Source organism: Triticum dicoccoides, chromosome 3B (assembly GCF_002162155.2).
Source record: "Triticum dicoccoides isolate Atlit2015 ecotype Zavitan chromosome 3B, WEW_v2.0, whole genome shotgun sequence".
NCBI lineage: Eukaryota > Viridiplantae > Streptophyta > Magnoliopsida > Poales > Poaceae > Triticum > Triticum dicoccoides.
Genome location: NC_041385.1, coordinates 579,368,485 through 579,390,013, shown reverse-complemented (window position 1 = coordinate 579,390,013; position 21,529 = coordinate 579,368,485).

The window sequence follows — 21,529 nt, the reverse complement described above, 5'->3', positions numbered from 1 at the left end:
ACCAGCCGGGCGCCAGGTGGGTGCCGTCCTGCGCAGTGTCCTTGTGTCCTCTTTGGTGCAAAGGGGGAAAGCACAGGCACGGAGTACCGAGGCATCAGGCAAAGGTTACCATTCCGGTGCAACAGGACCAAGACCAGCAGAGCGGCAGGACGGAGGCCACCATGGATCCCAAGACGGCGTCATCGCCAGTGCCTTTGGCAGCCGAAGTCCAACTTTAGTCAGGATAACTTGTACTAGATGTTCCCCTTCAAAATGGCCGTTGTTGGCGCCCTTCCCGCTCAATATTTGGGAAGAGGACCAGGGCCTCTATAAATAGGGCTAGCCACCACAGTAGAAGAGATCTGAGGTAGAGAGAATCGAGAGCTTAGAGAATCCTACACAAGCAAACCACCACACAAGAACACCTCTCGGGAGGCTGTTCATCCCCTGTACTATTCATCTTTAGCCCCTGAGGCAATCCACCACACCACACACTGGAGTAGGGTATTACACCACAACGGTGGCCCGAACCAGTATAAATCTTGTGTCCCTTGTGTTGTTCATCGTTTAGCTTAGATTCTCAGCGAGGCGTTGGGACGTGGATCGGTCGGGGGAAGATCTTCGCACGCACCCCAGAGTTCGAACCTTAAGGGTTTTGCCGGAACCCGATATCCGACATTTGGCGCGCCAGGTAGGGGTGCGCCGGAGCTCTCCCTTCCGTCGACCCGCTCTTTGTCAACACCGCGCTTCGCCCTCATGGCGGACAACGCGCCGCCCGCTCTGGTTACCGACGTCGGCACTGGGCCAGGGGGCTCCGAGCCTTGGCCCCCGCCTTGCGACAGGTGCAGTGGCCGAACAAGTTCAAGCCAGACATGTCCCCGCGCTACGATGGCACGACGGATCCGCTAGCTTTCCTGCTGGCGTATGAGGAGGCCGTCCTCAAGGCCGGGGGCGACGACGAGGTCATGGATAACTGGCTGCCCATGACCCTCACCGGCATCCCGTGCATGTGGCTGATCCACCTGTCAGTGGCTTCGGTGGCCTCCTGGGAGGAGCTGCGCAGCCTCTTTGTCGTGGGGAAACGAGCACCTATGGGGCAGGGCCCCTTTTTGGTCCGGCAGGGAGCGGAGGGCGCACGAAGAGCAGATCGAGGTCGAGCACGCGAGGGATTTTACCCAGCTTCGGAAGCTCTCCGGAGAGATAAAACTCCTACTGCTGCTTTGTGTTTCTATTCTTTTCTTGCTCGAAAGCGTGGGTATGCTGTAGTCTCGAATGAGTCCAACCCCTTCTACGTGCGCATGGGCCTCCTTTTTATAGTCTAAAGGGGTCACCGACAGGTGGCAACGCAGAGAGAGGGGTAAAAACGTAAAAACGCGGGTTGGTACAACTGCTGTCAACAGTGCCCCCTACGTAACTCTGACGGTAGGGGACAAGGGCATTTAATGCCCGTCCGGTCGCCCAAACAGTGTAGGAAACGTCCATTAAGGGCGCCACCGATCGCCACGATGGCCTTCTCGTCATCTCCATCGCCACCTCGCACCGCTTGGCTGCACAGCTACCCGCCACGTGCACCAGGAGCGATCCTCCGGCGACACATCGTCGGATGCGCTGGAGCGTGGGCGCAGAGTGGTGGCTTCGCCGCGGCAAGTGCCTTGCCGTGGTCTCTGTCTTGTCGCACCCGCAAGCTTGCCGCTCGTCGGGTCTTGCCGGGACGCGCGGCGCGTCACGGCAAGTTTTTTGAAGTGCCTTGGTTGGCCTTCCCGGCAAGCTCCTCTTGCCGGGGTCTTGTCCTTCCCGGCAAGCTCCTCTTGCCGGGGCCTTGTCTTCTCGGTTAACACTTTGTTCTTGAATGGCAGTAATATGAATAGTGAAGGGTCTTGGCGGACGCCTGGCAAGCCTTGCCGCGGGACGCTACGACTGCCCGTGCACAAGTTTGGGGTACTAAGGTACCCCTACTTTAGTACACCGACACTCTTCCTTGCCCATTATGCTGCGCCGGCGCCCCCGGTCTTCGCAACTCTCCTGGGCGGCTCGCAAGCCCCACCCTCGAGCCACCACGTCAAGCCGTTCGTCCGCCAGATCGGCGCTGCCCTCAAGCGCCGCGAAGCCCCCCCGGGCTGGGTGGCACCCAAGGCCGACTTGACCTTCAGCTCGGACGATCACCCCTCCAACACCGCCTGCTCGGGCGCGCTCCCGATGCTATGCACCCCCACCATCTGCGAGGTGGCCGTCACCAGGACCCTCATCGACGGCGGTGCCGGCCTCAACATGCTCTCGGTGGAGGCCTTCAGGCTCCTCCATGTGCCGCCAGAGCGACTCCATCCCAGCAAGCCCTTCTCGGGCGTCGAAGGCAGTTCCACCGGCTCCCTGGGGCAGATCCGCCTCCCGATGACCTTTGGCACCCACGACAACTTCTGCACGGAGCTGGTCGACTTCGACATCGCCCCCATCGGCCTCCCGTATAACGCCATCCTCGGCTGCCCTGCCTTGGCCTAGTTCATGGCAGTGACTCACCCGGCCTACAACCTCATGAAGATGCCCGGGAGCAGCGGCGTCCTCACCATGTCTAGAGATACAAAAGATGCCCTGCAGGTGCTCAGGCTCACCTTCAAGGCGGCCGCCGTGGCACAACCCACTAGCGCTGGCACCCTCGAGGCCAAGGGGGCTACGCCAACCAAGAAGAAGCAGCTGTTCACCCAAGACAAGGCGGAAACCAAGCAAGTTCCAATCGATGAGGATGGATCCTCCAGCGCCACCTTCACCATAGGCGCCAATCTCAACCCCAAACAAGAAGAGGCCTTGGTGAAGTTCCTGTGCGCGAACAAGGAGGTGTTCGCGTGGGAACCCAAGCAGCTAGCGGGGGTTTCAAGGGAGGTAATTGAGCATCATCTGAACATGTGCCCCGACATGCGCCCAATGAAGCAGAAGGCGAGGCGACAGTCCACCGAGAAGTAGGCCTTCATCGTCCAAGAAACCCGTAAGCTTGAAGTTGTGGGTCTCATTCGCGAAGTTCGCTATCCTGAATGGCTCGCCAAACCCGTTGTTGTGCCAAAGAAGGGGGGAAAGGAGCGCGTGTGCGTCGACTTCACCAACCTCAACAAAGCTTGCCCTCAAGACCCGTTCCCGCTCCCCCGCATTGACCAGATCGTCGATTCCACCACCGAGTGTGACCTGCTGTGGTTCCTGGATGCCTTCTCTGGCTATCACCAAATCAAGATGGCGGTAGAAGACATGGAGAAAACGGCCTTCCTCCCTATGCGGGTGTACTGCTATACCTGCATGCCGTTCGGGTTGCGCAACGCAGGCGCAACCTTTCAACGACTGATGCATATCACCTTGGGCCGGCAGGTCGGGAGAAACGCCGAGGCCTACGTTGATGACATCATGGTGAAGTCTCGGGAGGCCAAAACCCTGATACAGGACCTGGAAGAAACCTTCGCGAGCCTTCGCGAGGTGGACCTGCGGCTCAACCCGGAGAAGTGCGTGTTCGGTGTTCCTTCTGGCAAGCTTCTAGGCTTCCTTGTGTCCCACAGAGGTATTGAGGCTAACCCGGAGAAGGCGAAGGCAGTCGAAGACATGAGTCCGTCGCAAACCCTCAGGGAAATGTAGAAGCTCACTGGGCGAGTAACTATGTTAGGGCGCTTCATCTCCAAGATGGGGGAATGTGCCCTACCCTTTTTCAAGCTGATGAAGAAGAAGGGTCCATTCAAATGGACTCAAGAGGCTGACAAAGTGTTCCAAGACCTCAAGAAGTACCTGATCAGCCCTCTGGTTATGGTGGCTCCACGCCCTCGGGAGCCCTTGGTGCTCTACCTCGCCGCCACACCCTACTCCGCAAGTGCAGCTCTAGTGGAGGTACGGGAGGAGCGCCAAGTCAAAGCTGCGCCACGACCGGCCACGGCAGCGCAAGACCAAGAAGGCCTCGTGAAGACCACGGCCACAGCAGATGGAGGCCAGCCTCTACAGGGGGACGCCCCCAGGGCAGAAGAGGCCGCACCAGGCAGCCAGGGGCTGGGGGCTCCGTCGTCTCAGAAGGCGCCTGACCCTTCAGAGGGCACCGACCTTGCCAGCATGCCTACCCTCGTCGAGCATCCAGTGTATTTCGTTAGCACGGTGCTGCGGGATGCGAGGGCACGATACCCCATGCCTCGGAAGCTCTTGCTCGCAATATTAGTGGCCTCGTGCAAGCTACGGCACTACTTCCAAGGTCACCCCATCAAGGTCATCTCGGCATATCCATTAGAAAGGGTACTCAGGAGTCCCAACTCAGCGGGAAGGGTCACCGAATGTAACATCGAGTTGCAAGCGTTTCAGTTGGAATTCAGCACGACAAGGGTCGTCAAAGGAGCCGCACTTGCAGATTTTGTGGCAGAATGGACAGAGGAGCCAGGGCTTGAAGCAGGCGAAGATCGGTCACTTTCCCTAGGAAGTGAGGCGCCGGACGGCTGGGTCATGTACTTCGACGGAGCGTTCTCGTGACATGGCATGGGGGCTGGCGTAGTGCTTATATCTCCCACTCAGGACAAGCTCTATTACGCCGTACAACTCTGTTTCTAGCATGGAGAGAAGGTCTCCAACAACATAGCAGAATACGAGGGCTGATAGCAGGCTTGAAGACAGCAGCGGCCTTGGGGGTAAAGCGCCTCATCATCAAGGGTGATTCATAGATCCTCGTCAACTTCTCCAACAAGGTGTACGAGCCGAAGGACGAGCACATGGAAGCGTATCTTGCGGAGGTCCGCAGAATGGAGAAGCAGTTTTGGGGGTTGGAGTTGCAGCATGTGCCCCGTGGCACCAATCAAGAGGCTGATGACATCGCCAGGAGGGCATCCAGGCGGCTGCATCAAGAGCCCGACGTCTTCGAGGAACGACTCTTCAAGCCCTCAGCAGCACCGTCACTATCAAGTACAGCGCAGCCTCGGGAGGAACTCCCTCAACCACCTGCCTCAGGAGCTCCGGCCTGTGGCCCGACCTTAGGAGCACGCTTGCTCCTGGCGCTGGAGCCTCAAGAGGGATGTTGGACTGCGGAACTCAAGGATTACCTGATGCAAGGGACTCTGTCAGAGAAGGAGGAGGACGCGGAACGCATGGCGCGGCAGGCCACGGCCTACTGCATCCAAGACGGAGAGCTCTACCGGAAGCGGCCAAATGTTGTTTCCCTGCGTTGCATCTCCAGGGAGCAGGCGAAAGAGTTGCTGGCAGACATTCACGGTGGAGACTGTGGGCACCACTCGTCATCACGGACCCTCATCGGCAAGGTGTTTCACAGCGGGCTCTATTGGCCTACAGCACTCAACGACGCAATCGAGCTGGTGAAGGCTTGTGAAGCCTGTCAATTCCACGCCAAGCAGATTCATCAGCCGGCTCAGGGCCTGCAGACCATTCCACTCTCATGGCCGTTCACAGTTTGGGGGCTGGACATTTTAGGCCCGTTTCCCCGGGCGCCAGGGGGCTATCGCTACCTCTACGTCGCCATTGACAAGTTCACCAAGTGGGTAGAGGTGGAAGCTGTTCGCACCATCCCAGCTGGTTCAGCAGTCAAGTTCATCAAGGGCCTCGTGAGCCGGTTTGGGGTGCCTAATCGCATCATCACCGACAACGGTTCGCAGTTCACCAGCAATCTCTTCAAAACATATTGTGCTAACCTTGGAATGCAGATATGCTACGCTTCGGTGGCACACCCTTGGAGCAACGACCAGGCTAAACGTGCCAACACAGAGGTCCTGAAAGGTCTCAAAACCAGGACCTTCAAGAAGAAGTTGGAGGCCTGCGGTAGGGGCTGGTACGACGAGCTCCAGTCCATGCTGTGGTCCATTCGCACAACCGCTACCAAGTCAACCGGCGAAACCCCGTTCTTCCTCGTCTTTGGAGCAGAGGCGGTCCTCCCTCACGAGGTCAGGTGTCGCTCCACACGGGTCCTGGCGTTTGACGAAGCGCAACAGGACGCCATGCAGGGGATGGATCTCGTGCTGGGGGAGGAACACCATTGGAGGCCATGCTTCGAGCGGCAAGATGCCAGCAGGCACTGCGGCGGTACCATTGCCGCAACATCCTCCCCAGGACTCTCGAGGTAGGTGACCTTGTGCTTAGGCGGGTGCTCTCCAGGGAAGGGCTGCACAAGCTCTCGCCCATGTGGGAGGGCCCGTTCAAGGTTGTTCATGTTTCCAGACCTGGCGCCCCACGCTTGGAGACCCAGGAGGGGGTGCCCATCCCGAAAGCGTGGAACATTAAGCACCTCCGGAGATTTTACCCTTGAAGTAAGGCACAGTGCCTGTAAAGAAGGCCCAACGCCTGCGAAGCTCGTCGTCCCAAAGTAAGGCCCAGTGCCTGTAAAGAAGGCCTAGCGCCTGTGAAGCTCGTCGTCCCAAGGAAAGGCGCGGTGCCTGAGAAGAAGGCCCAGTGCCTGTGAAGCTCATCGCCCCAAGAAAAGGCCTGGTGCCTGTGAAGAAGGCCAATGCCTGTGAAGCTCGCCGCCCGTGACACTGTCATGTAATTATGAGTTGGGGCTGTACACGCCTCGGAGTCTCCGAAGTGCCGCCCTCGGGCCTCGGGGGCTCTCGCCCATGCCCAGTGGCAGCACTTAGCTCCGTGCTGGTGAGAAGACGTCGAAGACTAGATTAGGTGCCGGATGCGGCTTTTCATTTGCTTTCTACAGTTGGCTTGTTCACCCTTGTTCGAAACTTTATTGGAGTTGCTTTTAGTGTTGCTTGCTGTCCCCGGCCCGTGATTCTCTGCCTTTCTTGCTCGCCGACTCGTCTTCTCTTTCACAAGCCTCGCGAGGGGGCTGCGCGGGCGCCCTCGCGAGTATCTTCTGACCTAATTTCGTGAGGCTTCCCTACTCAATTTCACAGCGGGAGCACTCCTCCCGGTCCATGCCCCACGGGCATCCCGACACAAACACAGGACCTGAGCCGGTCACCCTCACCACTAGGGTTCAAAAGCTATCCCGCCGGCTAATTTTTGCAGGCCTCAAGACGCTCGACGAGGTCTTAGGTAGGAGCCTCGCGAGGCGAAGACTGCAACGAGTCCTCCCGAGCTAAGTTGTTCCTACGCATGAGCACGCAATACCGTAACATGACATGGGAATAATGTAAATAGCATAATAATTGAAGGCAACAGTCCAGCACGCCCCCGCGGGGCTCCACACTTCTCTCTGTCTCTCTATCTCTCTCTCTATGCAGGAAAAGGAGAAAAACAAAATAAACGCGGCTTGCCCGGCAACGACTCGTGGAGGGTGATTCGCACCGCCCTCCGGAGCTCAATCAGACCCCTCCTCACGCTTCACCGAGGCGCAACGGTGGGATGACCCGTTACCCCCTCGAAGCGAGCACGACGGCGCGGTGGTTGATCACGGCCACCGCTAGAGGAGCTGTCATCAAAGGGGGACCGCTGAAGCTTGGCAAGCTACGGACGCCGCCAGGCACGGGCCCGCCTTCGTCTTCGTCACGGCCGTCGCCGAGTCTAAGCACATGGTCGCCGTCACCATCTTCAGGGCAGCACTCAACACGGCGTCCATCCTCTCCGAACGCCCTCACGTAGAGGGTGGCGTCACCGTCAAACTTGAAATGCAGGGTGCACCGCCGGCCCAGGCCACACGCGCGAGCAAACGTCTGCTAGCCGCGGGCCAAGGCCACATTTTCGGCGATGGAGACCTCCACTGCGACCCAGGAGGCTCTACTGCAGAAGCCGTCTGCCTGAAGCCAGAGCCCACCAGTGGCACCGGCCGGCAGTTCACCGGTGAATAAGCGGGGGAGCTGAAGCCAGTTGCCAGCCGGATCCGCCGACCAAACGACAAACTCCGGTAGCACCTCTGCCGAGTGAAAGCGCGGGCGGGGAGGCCGCGCAGCCATGGTGTGTCTTCCCCCGCCAATCGAGCGATCTTCACCGTGCAAAGGACCTCTGCCGCGACCACGGGCGGCCACTGCGGGAGTCGCTGTGTGCTTGCGGGGACGACCTCGGCCGCACTTGGGCGGAGGAGAGCCAGGCCCTTCCTGGCAAGCCTTCCCCTTCTCTATGGCCGAGAACCTCTTTGTAGGCGCCATGGGACACAACAAGCAGATGGGGGAGGAGCAAGGAAGAAGGAGCGGACTGCGGGGGCCTGCACCATCCCGCATTTATAACCCGAGGGAGGCCAACCGTCGGCCTCCACGATCGCAGGTAATCATGACTCATTTTTGCATGCAGGGACTTGTCAAGTCGGGCGGTTGCCGAGACAGCGTGGGGAAGCGGAGACGCCCACGTCCAATCAACCGCCATGCGGCGACCAAGGCCACAGGCTGTTGGGGCCCGTGGCGCTTCGCACTTGCCCCTTCGCTTCTCTGCTAAGCCAAGTCCGAGCGCGCCTTGGGACCGGGGACTACTGTCGGCGTTCTGGGAACGGGGGTCCCCAGACTTGCCTGCCTGCGGCTTGCGGCGTGGCTCAAGTGGTGTCCCAATACAGCCCATCTTCATCAACCCAAGCTCAAGACCCTCGCGAGGGGCCAAGCCTCGCGGGGTGGACGACGCATGGCTTCCTCAGGAGCAGTCTCACCAGGCAGGCTCGCGAGGAGGCGGAGAGATCAAGGCAAGGGTACCTCGCGAGATACTCGTGACAGAAGCCATGACGATTGAGACCAGGCAGGCGCCGGCCTGCGCAGTGTCCTTGTTTCCTCTTTGGTGCAAAGGGGGCAAGCACAGGCACGGAGTACCGAGGCATCAGGCAAAGGTTACCATTCTGGTGCAACAAGACCAAGACTAGCAGAGCGGCAGGACGGAGGTCACCATGGAGCCCAAGACGGCATCATCGCCAGTGCCTTTGGCAGCCGAAGATCAACTTTAGTCAGGATAATTTGTACTAGATGTTCCCCTTCAAAATGGCCGTTGTTGGTGCCCTTCCTGCTCAATATTGGGAAGAGGATCAGGGCCTCTATAAATAGGGCTAGCCACCATAGTAGAAGAGATCTGAGGTAGAGAGAATCGAGAGCTTAGAGAATCCTACTCAAGAAAACCACCACACAAGAACACCTCTCACGAGGCTGTTCTTCCCCTGCACTTTTCATCTTTAGCCCCTGAGGCAATCCAGCACACCACACACTAGAGTAGGGTATTACACCACAACGGTGGCCCGAACCAGTATAAATCTTGTGTCCCTTGTGTTGTTTATCGTTTAGCTTAGATTCTCAGCGAGGCATTGGGACGTGGATCGGTAGGGGGAAGACCTTCACGTGCACCCCAGAGTTTGAACCTTAAGGGTTTTGCCGGAACCCGATATCCGAAAGGAGCTGCTGCTGCTTTAGATCTCGCTCGTGCTGCTGCTCTGCTCTTGCTCTCGGTTCCCTGCCTGGTCTGCTCCTTCTCTTGCTCTTGCTTGCGATGCTACTCCGATTTAGCTACACTTCAATCGACTTAATCGAATTTTAGGTCAGTCGATTTTCAGGGGCTCGGGGGCTCGCCGGAGTTAAGGAAGAACCAGCCGCAGCGGGGAGGGGGGCTCACCGGAGAGGTACCCCACTATCTATCTTAGGGTTCAGGGTGGGGGCTGTGGTCGCCGTCGGTGGTGGGGCGGTGGCGTGGGGATCACCGGAGAAAAAGCTCGGCACAGGGGGTCTAGAGGGATGGCCGGGGCGGCGGCGGACCGATGGTGGGGAGTGTTTTTGGGGCGGGCGGGGAGGTGCACCGCCGTCGGTGGGTGGCGGGGGGCGGCTGTTTGGCCGGTGGTGGCTGGAGGCTCAGGGGGGTGGATGTTGAAGATGAATAGCATGCCCTTGATTTCGTATCCAACGGCTGCAAAATCGACTGGCCAGAGATGAAAAAGTCACTCGACTGACGTGTAGCCTCACCTCTAGTGCATTCAGTTTCGATAGTAAAATTCAGTTTCGACAGCAAAATTCATTTTTGACAGTTAAGTTCAGTTTCGACAATTAAATTCAGTTTCCACAATTAAGTTCAGGGATGAGCGGCTGATGTATTTTACATCTAGCACTTTGTGGTTATGTATTTTACGTCATCTATTGGAGATGCTATTAGAATTCCACTCAGGTTAACGTTGTCTCTCTTGTCCTGCTTCAGCCTCAGCGTCGTACAACTCACCGGAGCGGCTCTAAGGACAAAACCCTCCATCACAGCGGAGCAGTACCTCGGGCTCCATCCCCAGATGCCTAAGATCTTCTTCCCCTCCTCCGACAGCCAAGTCAGCTGGAGCATCCTCACCGACCAACCCAATCACGCTGAGATTAAAATGGCTTCGCCAAAGAGGTTGTACACTTGTTGCATCTCTTTTTTACTCTACATGTTATATATATTGTCCACTGAGCACACGGAGTAACGGGAAATACGATTATTTTATCCTACTATATGACAAGCAGTGAGGTACCAGGCAACTTAGCTATCCGTGATGGACTCTCTTGAATGCCATCATTATTTATCTCTGCGCATTTGAGCTGTGCATTTGTCGATGACCCTGGGAGCTGAGCTAGTAAGGCAGGGGCCTGGGTCCAAAGTAATAGAAGTAGCACAAAAACATTTTTTTAGTGTAGGCTTTTCCTTGCTCAAGCCTGCCTACTAGAATCGCCAGTGCTTGAAAGGAAAAGTGAATGAAATACATAGGAATTGGAAAGTTTCCTATGGTACTACTTTTCATGAATTTGGTGCAAAGGAACGGAGCAAAGGAAAACTGTAGGATTTGTTCCTTTAGTGTCTCCTTGAAAGAAAAACCGTAGGAATTTTAATTTCCACTTGTCCTCCTTTTCAAATTCCTATTCATGAAGCACAAGACTAAGAGATAGTAGCATAATAGCATTATAACCGTACATTTTCTTTTGGTTTGTTTGAATCTCACCATGCTTCTTTGCATCCTGTGACCTTCCAATTCTTGTGAACCAAACACCCAGATTGGCAGAAATCCTGTGGTTTTAAATTCTCTGTTTTGCACGTGCATTCCTATCCTATTCCTATCTATTTCCTATCCCTGCATTGTTAGAATCCTGAAATTCAAACAAGCCCTTACACAATTACTTCTGTTACAGATATGTGTCAAAGAAAACCTTGTGTGGTTTGTCCTGCTCCTGCAGTGCTGTGCTCGACCCCTGCTCAGCTGCTCCAACGACGGAAGGGTTGACCACAGCAGGGCTCCGCTCTCCAGACTATCTTTCGCCGCCTCAGATCTTCTTCCCCGCCGCCGGTAGCCATGACAACTGCATTACCATCATCAACTGAGCAGATGACCTTGAGGACTACACGGGTCCGCAAGAGAGGTCGCACTCTTCCATGTCTGCTTACTTTATGCATCGCTTAATATGATGACATGCTACTTTATCATCGTGTTCACCTATTAGACTCTTAGTCATGTCCAAACTTATGCTGAAACTTGAGTTTTTAAATGGTTGTGGGGTACATATTGGGGCAGCAATCAGTACTATCTATCTACTATCTTGTTAATCTCGGGTGTCTACTATGAGTTTCATGTTGGGTGCAAACAAACATTAAAGGAGCCATTATCTGTATTTTTTAACTAATGCTATTATCTGCCTGCTATCATTGGTTTTGGGTCTATCCACAGTTTGCTACCATCACTCTGGATTTGTGCATGCACTCCTTGCATAATCCCACTATGTTTTATTCCTATGCATGTCAGTTATTGTACACAATGGAACTGAACATGTAGAGCAAAAGAGACGAGCCTTGCGTGGCAATAAATTTCATTCAGACGTAGCTCCATGATGGATAACTGTGCTGAGGGGGATTCAAAAGCAGAAGACCACTCCTATTTAATCCATGAGGTCTTCGCTCTAACTTGGCATGCTGATGTTGGTAATATCATGCATATGGTGCCTTGCATTGCTTAATGTATACATCAAGATGTCATCTGCTTAGTTTAGACATGCTTTGTGTCAATGCCATCTGTTTAGTTTCTTTATCGTATATGTGAATCATGCAATGCCATCTTGTTTAGCCAGGCATCATATATGTGAATTTTGCAATACCACCCTGGTTAGCCAGTCATCTTATATGTGAATTATATCATGCCATCATTTTTTATTACGTGTTAAATTTGTCAACAATTTTAGTACATTCAATTACTCTTCCTGTGCATCAGCCATTCGGCATGGTCATGGAAAATCTGGAGTGGAAACAAGGTCTTCAGAGCAGACAATGCTATCTGACGAAGTGCATGTCTTGCTGGTTACAGATAGCTCCTCAGAGGAGGATTCATAAACAGGTGACCAGTCCTATTCCCCCCGAGGTGCATGCTCTAACTTGGCAGTGTTATGTTGCTCATATCGTGCGTATGGTATCTTGCATTGCTATGTCATTTGCTTAGTTTAGGCGTGCTTTGTGTGAATGCCACCTATTTAGTGTCTAATTACCATATAGGTGAATTATGCAATGCCATCTTGTTGCAAAACATTATATATGTGAATTATGCAATGTTATCTTGTTGCAATGCATTATATATGTGAATTATGCAATGCCATGCTGTTTAGCCAAGCGTCATATATGTGAATTATATCATGTCGTCCTTTTTTGTATTTCTCATTGCTTTTGTCGACAATGTTTGCATATTCAACTGCTCTTCCTGTCCATCAGCCATTTGAATTGGTGATGGAGAAATTTGGAGTGAAAACAAGGTCTTCAGAGCAGACAATGCTACCTGCTGAAGCAGATATCTTGCTGGTTACAGATAGCTCTTCAGAGGAGGATTCAGAGGCAGATGACCAGTCCTATTATCCCCCTAAGGTGTATGCTCAAACTTGGCAGGGTTATATTACTCATATCATGCATATGTTGTATTGCAATGCTTAGTTTTTACATCATATACACGGTATTGAATGCCATCTCCTTAGTTGACACATCATATATGCGATTGCCCTCTGCTCACTTCCTTAGTATATAAATCATATATTTGAATTATATCATGCCATGATGTTTACATAGAAAGCATGTATCTAAATTATGGCATGCCAACCCATTTTCTGAAGACATAATATAGTTATACCATCTCATCCTTTTTACATAGTCATCATATTTTGAATTATGTCATTCTATCTGTGAATTATATCATGCCATCATGTTTCCATCGACAGCATGTTTGTGATCTATGGCATGCCAACCACTTTACTAGACACATCGTATAGTTATATCATGTCATCCTGTTTACATAGTCATCATATTTTGAAGTATGTCATTCTATCCTGTTTAGTTAGCCATCATACATGTGAAATTGTGTCATGCTATCCTGTTTAATTAGCCATCATATATGTGAAATTATGTCCTGCTATTCTGTTTGGTTAGACAACATACATGTGAATTATTTCATGCCCTGTTTTCTTCCCTACTATCCATTGCACCTGTCTATCTTACAATGTCTGTACATTCAATTACTCTTCTTGTTTATCAACCATTTCAATTGGAGGGGGCGATGGCAGTATCTGTGGGAGTAAAAACACGGTCTTCAGAAAAGATCGTGCTACCTGTTGATGGAGATAGAACCACGGTTGTACTTGCCCAAGAACCAGCCCCACCACACATAACCCAGACTCACGCAGATTGTACCCCTACCCAGTTGGAAATGAGCCCAAGAATAAATGGGCCCTGAGATGGCCGAAAGATAACATGGGATGTAAATGGCCAAACGGAATAATGGGCCGTTAATGGGTATAAAGTGATACACTGTTCATTATGGGCCAGTTTCACCACATGCCATTAATGGGTATAAAGTGATACACTATTCATTACGGGCCAGTTTTACCACGGGCCGTTAATGGGCCGAGAGTTACTAAGGGCCTCATATGGGCTGAAAGATGTCATGGGCCATACATGGGCCGGAAGTTAAACCGGACTGGAATTATATTGGACGGCCCAGATGATGCTACTGGGCCTAATTCGGATAGGCCATAAACAGGCCCTGGGTTAGCGGGCTATAAATGGGCTATAGGCGAACAAGCCGTTAACAGGCTTGTCATGGGACGGCCGCCACCTTTTGACCAAGTCAAACGGGCCGACCTTTTCACAGGAATGGGCCTCTGTTGGGCCGTGCCACGTGTCGATGTATCATAGGCGCTTTGGGTTCAATGAGTGGATGACATCTGTCCCAACGGTGAGCCGACACGTGTTTCCTCCAGCCAATGATGATTTTACACGTGGAAAATCCCTATTGGTCGGGGCTATTAACGGGTTATTGGATCCAAAACCGGACCCGATAGCTTAACGGTGTTCCGTTATGGTGGATGCCACGTGTTGGTCACCCTTGACGAAAACACTTCTGTGACGCGTGATTTATCGTCATGGAAGTGGACACTTCCGTGATGATAAATTTGGTAATGTCATGGAACACTTCTACGACAGCACATGTATGACTATCTTGATTATATCATAAATTTGTCATGGATGTACATGCATGATAGAAAACGTGACCTACTGTGACAAACACGTATCATCACATAAGTGTATTTTTTTGTAGTGCATGATGTCATCACCGCCGCCCCCTGTGTTCGGGCTGGGAGGGGTCTTTCGGGACAACACCTCTCTGGTATCCCCAACTATGGGAGGGGCATGGAGCATGATGCAGTCCCGCTCTTCGCCAGCTCAGCTGGCGGAGAGTTCCCCTCTAAGACCTGGTCAGCGGGGAGATTGCGTGGCGGGATGCAATAAGAAAGTAGATATGGTTAGTAATGAGCCTTAAGGCAAAATGCCTAGAGAGTCTTCAGATTCATAACTTCCGGCAGGGGGCTTGACCCTGGGGTTCCTTTGAGGAACCTCTTCTGAAGCTTCTGACTCCTTGCCGGAGTCCGAGCTGTCATCGAATACACTACAAAAAAACACTTCCGTGATGATACGTGTTTGTCACAGTAGGTCATATTTTCTGCCATCCATGTACATCCATGACGATTTTATGACAAAATCAAGATAGTCATACCTGTGCTATCGTAGAAGTGTTCCATGACAATACTGAAATTATCATCACGGAAGTGTACACTTCCATGGTGATAATCGCACGGCATGGAATTGTTTTCGTCAAGGGTAACAGACACATGGCATCCACCGTAACGGTTCGCCGTTAAGCTATCAAGTTCCGGTTTGGATATGATAACCCGTTAACAGCCAAGACGAATGGGGATTTTTCACGTGTAAAATTCTTATTCGCTGGATGATCCATGGTTAGCTCAGTGTTGGGACATATGTCATCCACTCATTGTACGGGAGGCGTCTATGATGCGTCAATACGTTGCAAGGCCCAACAGTGGCCCATTTAGGTGAAAGAGGTCGACCCAGTCAAAATTAGCTGGCGACCCATATAGGCCAACTTGTGTCTGGTCCATTTAGGCCCATGGCACATATGAGATGTGCCAACATAGGCCGTCAACGGCCCGTTAACTATTTGACACCATTGCAGCCCATCGTCAGTTCAAGCCTGTTAATAGCCCGCTATTTATTTGGGCTCAATATCGGCCTGATGTAGTTTCGTCCTGTTAACAACCCATTCAAGTGATGGGCCAATTTTCAGGATGTACGTTCGGCCTTTTAGCGACCCATTTAAGTGTTGGGACAATTTCCAGCATTGTGTGTCTTTGAGACTGTTAACGGCCCATAAAGGAGTTGGGCCATATGTAGTCTGACCTAAGATTTGGCCTCTTAATGACCCATGCTCTTCATTGTACAATACTAGCCTTGTTTGGCTTTTGGCCTGCTAAAGGCCCACAACATAGTTGGGCCATATGCAGTCTGACCTGACTTTCAGCCTCTTAGCGGCCCATGCTCTTCATGGTCCAATACCAGCCTGTTGTCTCTTTCGGCCCGCTAAAGGTCCATAATACAATTGGGCCATATACAACCCAACCTTAGTATCGGCCTGTTGACGGCCCGTGAAATTGAATGGGCCCACTTATTGCCCGCTTTGATTTCAGGCTGTTAACGACCCAAGAGGTAACTGGGCCAAGCATTAACTATTGGCTCATTTCAATTATAGCGGCCCAATAGATCTTTCGGCCTTGTTATGGCCCATCAACTTATTGGGCCCGCTAAAGTTCGAACCTGTTTGTAGGCCCAGTTAGACAAAGTTGAATTTGGCCGAGCTAGAGCCCATTACGAGCATTTATGGACATGACAAAACCGATAAATCAAAGCCCCAAGAGAATTTTGGCCCTTGCCAGCCTATTAGGGGGGGGGGCATTAAGGCAGTGGGCCACTATCCTTCACAAAGGGCCCACGATGGTTTATGCTAGCTATTAATTTCGCAGCTGTTTTGGCTTATTAACGACCAGTTAGCTGCAATGCTAGGCGCGCTAAGCAAATGTACGACATAATGGAAAAAACATAGCACATCCAGCATATATTATAGGAAATTACATCCACTAGGCAATCAAAGATTGATGCCAATGCAAATAAATGAACAGAACCGAACAATCTACAACCTCACAATCTGCAACCTCAGTGCAGATGACGCCCATAAGCATGTGTGTCAGGACCCCAATGCTAAGTCACACCGATCTAGCATGTAACACCTCATATCACTTTGCGGCCTCATGCACGGTATCCCCACGGGTGTCGCCTTACCATGCCGGGACCGTTTGTGCCTTTTGGCAGACGTATATGATAGTGCTGCTAGCATCCATATGACAAAGAACCCGGGATGACATGGCTAGTCGTGAACCCAAAGTGGCACTAACTTACCGGGACAGGCATACATGACCCAGCAACGAATGTGTCAGTCATCAGCGAGTGAATCTGTGCTGTAGCATCTGGGCTAGCAGGACTCCGGTAGACACCGCGTGACATTTCCCCAAAGGGACAGACACAGGAACGAAGAAGGGCACATGCCGGCCAACCTAAGTGTTCCGGAGCAGTAGCAAGCTACCAGGGCTCAGTGGAAGCAGTAGGAGACATTTCCCGGTAAGAGAGGCTACTAAGGATAAACAACTAGATAGTCAGATCACACACATAGCAATACACATTACACGTACGCATAACATGCAAGTATGTGTTGTACAACATGGCATCACAACATAACTCAACAACTCATATAGATAAAGGCTCAGAAGAGCCATCATAGCATTTATTACAAACAGGGGTCACATGACCCAACATTCAGAGCAAACAAGCAACAAGCGGAAGCATTAAATGTCTGAGTACAGACATCTACAAATGAAAAAGGCTGAAGAGCCTGACTATCTACAACATCCGATGAAGATCATAGCTGAGGTACAAGCTACTTGTCGAAGCCCACGAGAATACTAGTAAGACCGAAGTCTCCGCTGCAAAAACATAAAAAGCAACAGGAGTACATAGGTACTCAGCAAGACTGACACCAGATCCTATCATACATGCATTTTATCAAGAGGGTAATGTGGGGTTTAGTTGCAGCAAGCCAGCTTTGACTCAGTGGCTATCCTGTTCTACGACTACGAGAAACTTCTTTGAGGTGAGATGGCGCACACGAGTCCACTAATCACCACACAATACACTACTATGGATTCATCACCGTATCCCTGCGAGAAGACCATCCATAGCACTCACACTTGTCTTGAGCATTTTAGGGTATCCACTTCAAGTTGTCTATGTACCACGTAAACATCCAAGAAGTCCATAACCGCGGACCTGGCTATTCGAATAGATCATGTTAACCCTGCAGGGGTGTACTTCTTCACACACGCTTCCGCCACTTACCACCATCTACACGTCATGTATCTCGGCAACCCTTCAAGCGGAAGCCTGGCGAGGTGTCGGCCACGACCTAACTAACCACACAAGACTCTAGTCCAGGTTCATCGCCTATTTGGGTTCCATCCGTAAGGAGATCCGGCCGGGGCTTCACTCACAGCCCCAAACAATGTGTGCAGGGTTCCCAAGCCCACCTCGCCGGATGGATCTACGCTTGGTACACCGTGCCACTTGTGCCTAGTCTGTCCCAAGCCCACCTGGTCGGGTGCCACTTGGTAGACTACTAACACTACCTACAAACACCAGAAACTAATTGCGACTCCTGGACAGAGATCAAGTTGGTTAATATATCGAGAGGGGTCGAGTTACCAGAACCCAATGTGTGGTAGTATCGAGTCATTGGACGACATACATAGAACTCAGTGCTTAAGGACGGTTCCAGTGAGACAACCCACCATGTACTCCTACATGGCCTGTCACCGCTACCTTTACCAAATCATGTTCACACACTTCACTCTCAGCATCAGAACATAGAGCACTGCACTCCAATTCATTCCCAATGAATTAGACCTGACACACTCTAAGCAATAGCAAGCATGGCATGCTAGGAACACAGCATGGCTTCAATCAACTCCTACACATGCTAGTGGGTTTCAACTATTTACTATGGCAATGACAGATCATGCAGAGGAATGGGTTCAACTACCGCAGCACAAAGTAGCAATTGAATAATTGTTGTCCTAATGCAATAACTGAGAGCAGGAGCGAGAGAGTAGGATTGTATCTGAATGAACAAGGGGGTTTGCTTGCCTGGTAGATCAACAGGGGCACTGCTCCTCAGACAGGTACTCTGGAGCACTCTCTGGAGCAGGACCTATCGAGAAGGAACGGTGTCGACAATCAATACACAAGCATATGCAACAAAATGATGCATGAACATGGCATGAAGATGTGATGCTATTTGAGCTAATGCAGCTAGCATTCATTTGGTTGAAGTCCATTTGAATCAAGAATTCAAATGCAACTCAAGTTAAGCCCTTTATAAATGCCATTTTAGTGTTTCACTTATACAGTAGGTATAAGTTGGTTTGTCATGCATGAAACTAGTACAAATGGATAGATTGCATTTCTCTGATAATTTTTCATATATAAATTATTTCAATCTGAGCTACGATTGAATTTCTATGAATTTTTGAAGTTTACATCATTTTCTGGATTTTCCTGATTTATTTTAATACCAGAAAATAACTAACTGCGTCAGCCTTGTGTCATGCCTACGTCAGCAGGTCAACGGTGCTGACCTGGTCAAACCTAACGTGTGGGGTCCACACGTTAGTGTCTCGGGGTTAAACAGGGGGGTTAGCTTATCCTAATTAGAGGATTAGTGGCGCTGGGCCCACTAGTCAGTGTCAGGGGGGTTAGTTAATGGTGATTATCCCTAAGCTAATCACCTGACTCACGGGGCCCACCTGACGGGACGACACGGTCAAAACGGTCAACCCCACTGGCGTTTAGCCGCCGGCGAGGCCGAACGCGGCGGAGGGGCTCGGGATCGTCGCTCCGGCGACCAAACACGCGGCAGAGAGCACCTACGCGAAGCCCTGGCTCGCACGCATCCAGTGGGACACCCGGGAGACTGTGGGGTGGTCGGAGCTCGCCGGAGCAGAGCTCGCAAAGGCGGCCGGAGCACGGCCAAGTGCGGTGAGGTGCTGCAGGGCACGGGGAGTGAGCGGAGCGGCGCTACGGCCTCCTGGCGTCACTAGGAGCACGGTGACGCGCTCAGTTGCGGGCTGCGGTGGCCAGGGCGACGACGGCAGCATGGATGGTGGCGAGGAGCTACGGCCGTGGAGGGGGATGGAGCTATGGCACGCAAACGGCTAAACGGAGAGAGGGGGACGGGGCAGGAGCTCATGGCGGGCTCGACGGCGTCGTCGGCGAGCTCGGGGACGCACTGGAGACGGCGGGGCAGCGAAGACGATCTCCGACGGCCGGAGGCAAAGACGACGGTGATGGCGGCTCCTCGGGGCATTCCGGCTAGCGTGCCTCGGCGGAGGGCTTCAGCGCGAGTAGGCGGAGCTCTGGGACACGACGAAGGTGCGAGGGGGCGGCGGCGAGCGCGTCGGTGGTGAGTTGCGGCAACGGCAGCGCTCGGCTGTCGTGGGAAAGGGCGACAGAGGCGGGGAGGAGGACGGGGGAGAGTGAGAGAGGCCTGGGGGGTTGCGTGGTGTTGTCCGGGCGTTCCAGGCAACGAGAGGGAGAAGCAGGAGGTGGCGGGAGACGTGGCCGCGGGTGAGCGCGCGCTCGATACGCATAGTGCCAGTAGGCGCGAGGAAGAAGACACAGGAGGAGGCGAGCTGGGCTGCTGCTGGGCTGGCCATAGAGCTGGGCTAGCTGAGGCGCCAGGGCTGCAGGTGAGCACAGGTGGGTTTTTCAATTTTGTTCTCTTTTTCTATTTTCCTGACATTTGTTTGATTTAATAAAAAATACTAAACCATTTATTTTTCTTATGCCAATTTTGTAGGGGCTAGTGGTATTATTCCAGAGCTCCTCAACAACTAGCATAATTTTTGGACAATATTATATATATATATAACAATATATATGTCAGGACCCCGACTTGATGTCACATCGATCTAGCTTGTAACACCTCATATCACTTTGCGGCCTCACGCACGGTATTCCCACGGGTGTCGCCTTACCCTTTCCCGGGACCGTTTGCGCCTTTTGGCTCACGTATATGATAGTGTCGCTAGCATCCATATGATAAGGAGCCCGGGTTGACATGACTAGTCATAAACCCAAATTGGCACAGACTTACAGGGACAGGCATCCATGACCCAGCTTCGAACGTGTCGGTCATCAGCAAGTGGGTCCGGGCTGTAGCACTGGGCTAGCAGGACTCCGGTAAACCGGGCTGTAGCGGGCTAACAGGACTCCGGTACTCAATGCGTGACATTTCCCCGAGGGGACAGACACAGGAACGAAGAAGGACACATGCCGGCCAGCCTAAGTGTTCCAGAGCAGTAGCAGCTACCATGGCTCAGCGGTAACACTAGGAGACATTTCCCGGTAAGAGAGGCTACTAAGGATAAACAACTAGATAGTCAGATCCCACACATACCAAGCATTTCAATAACATACACACAATATGCTCGATATGTGCAAATACAACATGGCATCACAACATGACTCTACGACACAAGTACTTTATTTAAGGCTCAGAGAGCCATACATAACATACACATAGGTACGGGTCACACGACCCAGCATTCAAGTCATACAGTCATACAAACCAGCAGAGGAAGTAACTTGTCTGAGTACAGACAACTAGTAAAATAAAAGAGGCTTGGAAAGCCTAGCTATACTACGTGGTCCTTCACAAGCTCAGGATCACCACCTGGGCCTTAGCCTACTCATTGATGTCAACGTCTACGAAGAACCCATCAGAAGGGGTTGCAGCGTCTTCTGTAAAAATGTAAATTATAGCAACATGAGTACAAAGGTACTCAGCAAGACTTACATCAGATCCTACATACATGCACATTATCAAGAAGGGTTGGTGGAGTTGTTGCATCAAGCCAGCTTTGACTCTTGGCTAGGCTATCCTACGAGACTCCAACTTGAAATGGTTTTGCGTACACGAGTCCACTAATCACCACTTCAATACACTACCGAGGATCCACCTCCGTCTGCCTACGGAAGAGCCATCCTTGGCACTCACACTTATCTTGAGGCTTTTAGTAGTTTCCATTTACTTGTCTATGAACTGTATAGGCAACCAAGTAGTCCTTTACCGCGGACGCGGCTATTCGAATAGATCATGTTAACCCTGCAGGGGTGTACTTCTTCATACATGTTTCCACCACTTAGCGTCTGCACACGACATGTGCTCGGCGGACTTCAAGCGAAAGCCGAC